The sequence below is a fragment of the Octopus bimaculoides genome, chromosome 25, assembly GCF_001194135.2.
Source record: "Octopus bimaculoides isolate UCB-OBI-ISO-001 chromosome 25, ASM119413v2, whole genome shotgun sequence".
In the NCBI taxonomy this organism is placed as follows: Eukaryota; Metazoa; Mollusca; class Cephalopoda; order Octopoda; family Octopodidae; genus Octopus; species Octopus bimaculoides.
The window spans coordinates 6,727,125-6,729,690 of NC_069005.1; the positions used below are offsets into that span (position 1 = coordinate 6,727,125).

The 2,566-nt window shown below is 37.3% G+C and overlaps 1 long non-coding RNA gene across 1 annotated transcript in view; it reads left to right on the forward strand.

Annotated features, from left to right (window-relative positions):
• Positions 1 to 731, forward strand: part of LOC128250780 (uncharacterized) — a 16,779-nt gene extending 16,048 nt beyond the window's left edge. Inside the window, exon 2 of the long non-coding RNA XR_008266757.1 lies at positions 326 to 731. This is a non-coding gene — a long non-coding RNA (uncharacterized LOC128250780). The remainder of the gene's footprint in view (positions 1 to 325) is intronic.
• The last annotated feature ends 1,835 nt before the right edge of the window (positions 732 to 2,566 follow it).

The window sequence follows — 2,566 nt, forward strand, 5'->3', positions numbered from 1 at the left end:
TATATATATATATATATATATATATATATATATACATACATATATACATACATATATATGTACACATATATATACAACATTAGTTGTCAAGCAGTGATGGGGGATAAACTCACACACACACACACACACACACACACACACACGATGGACTTCTAGAGTCAAAAGTTTTGAGTATTTTCACTGATGAATTTCCGAAACTTACGTCTCCTTGTTCTATCATTAATTTGATACAACTTATTGTCCAATCATCGCTGAATTGTTTATACTTTATTATGATATATACAACATATAAATAAACATTAATTACTTATTCTTTATTTTACAGCTTTGATAACGAATGGTGAAGAGATTGCAGTTAGAGTCATTTTATGCTACCTGTGGGAAAAGAAGACTGAGAGACCAAGGGCAGCATTAAAAAAATTAACAATGTGGAAGACCCAGGGACTGTCAACGAATGCACGGGGCAAAACTGGGTGCAGGGGGATTTTTGACTTCTAAACCAGCGAAATAGTATAAGCATGGAATTAATCTTCTGGCACAGTGATGGCAACAGACATTTTTTTTTTTTTTTAAACCAAATCAATGCAAATTTATAAGAAATAATCTCTTCTTCAGGAAATCTTTAGAGAAATGGTGTTGTAAACTGACTTCTCTGTACCGTTGTGTGTTGTATACAGACCTGAAAACGGGATCCAGGCCCCAAAATCTTGAAATACAATGTAAAAGTCCTACTCTTTTCTCTTTTACTTGTTTCAGTCATTTGACTGCAGCCATGGTGGAGCACCGCCTTTAGTCGAGAAAATCGACCCCAGGACTTATTCTTTGTAAGCCTACTACTTATTCTTTGTAAGCCTACTACTTATTCTATTGGTCTATTTTGCCGAACCACTAAGTTACAGGGACGTAAACACACCAGCATCGGTTGTCAAGCAATGCTAGGGGGGGACAAACACAGACACACAAACATATATATATATATATATATATATATATATACATATATACAACGGGCTTCTTTCAGTTTCCGTATACCAAATCCACTCACAAGGCTTTGGTCGGCCCGAGGCTATAGTAGAAGACACTTGCCCAAGGTGCCACGCAGTGGGACTGAACCTGGAACCATGTGATTGGTAAGCAAGCTACTTACCACACAACCAAAAGATTTTTTCTTAAAACTAGTGCTGATTTAGCTTTAAACAAAAATTAAAAGCATTTGTGTGTGTGTGTGTGTGTGTGTGTGTGTGTGTGTGTACTGTCTGTGTGTAAATACACACACATACACATACTCACACACACACACACACATATATATTCATACATACATCAACACAAAAAATACTGTTTAATGATAGTATGCTCGTATACATAAACATACATCCACAAACACACACACACAGACACACACACACAACCATTACAGTGATGGGGGGTGGGGGCAATAGTTTGGTAATTACACTTGTCACATTTGTCTAGAGTTTACCACTTTTAATTAGAGTCCTTGCCTATATAATTAAGTTTTTTAACATCTCTGATTACTAAATTAGTATACATTAGTAGGACAATTGTTGCAAGTGGTAGAGTGGAGAGCAGTGGTCAAAGGTGGACAACAATAACACATAACATGGTGGATGGTCAGTGGTTCAAATAGTGGGTCCAGCACTGTGTTACATGATTGGGTTTCTGGCACCATGTTACATTTTGGTTGTTTGGCATTGTGTTTCAGATAAATCAGGGAATTAACAGTGTCAGAGATTTGGTGTGTGTGTGTGTGTGTGTGTGTGTGTGTCTGGGGGCAGGGGGTCAATAAATATTGTGGGTGTGTGGGGGGTGATGCTTCTTCTTCTTCTTCACCTTTTGCCTTGAAACCAAAGATGGTCATTTTTCTTCTAGTGCTGACTTAACCCTTTGGTGTTTAAGCCGGCAATATCCGGCCCAAATATTCTACAGGATTTACATTCAAACTGGCCATATCTAGCCTCTCACACCTAACCTACATTGACATTCTAAGAATAAACTGTCACACCATCGAAACTTCAAAGCTGTAAGATAATGTATGATTAATTCAAAACAATTTGAGTGAAAACAGTATTACATTTAACAGATTAATCTGAACACTAAAGGGTTAAGCTGCTCACAGTAGATCTTCTTTGTTATCGTTTGGATTAGGTTTAAAAGTTCAAAGTGGACTAAACCTTTCATATCCCACCATACAGATAACAACACCTTTGTGGATAATTTCTAGTCCAACCCATGCTAGCATGGAAAGCGGACGTTAAACGACGGTGATGATGATGATGATGATGATGATGAATGAATCAACCCCAGTACTTTTTGCTTAGCCTGGTACTTACTTATTCTATCGGTCTCTTTTGTCAAACCACTAAATTACAGGGACAGGGATGTAAACACACCAACATTGGCTGTCAAGCAGCGGAAGTGGGGGGGGGAACAGACACAAACACACACATACACACATGTACATGTACACACACATGTATTTACACACACACACACACACACACACACATATATATGTATATATATATATATATATATATATATATAT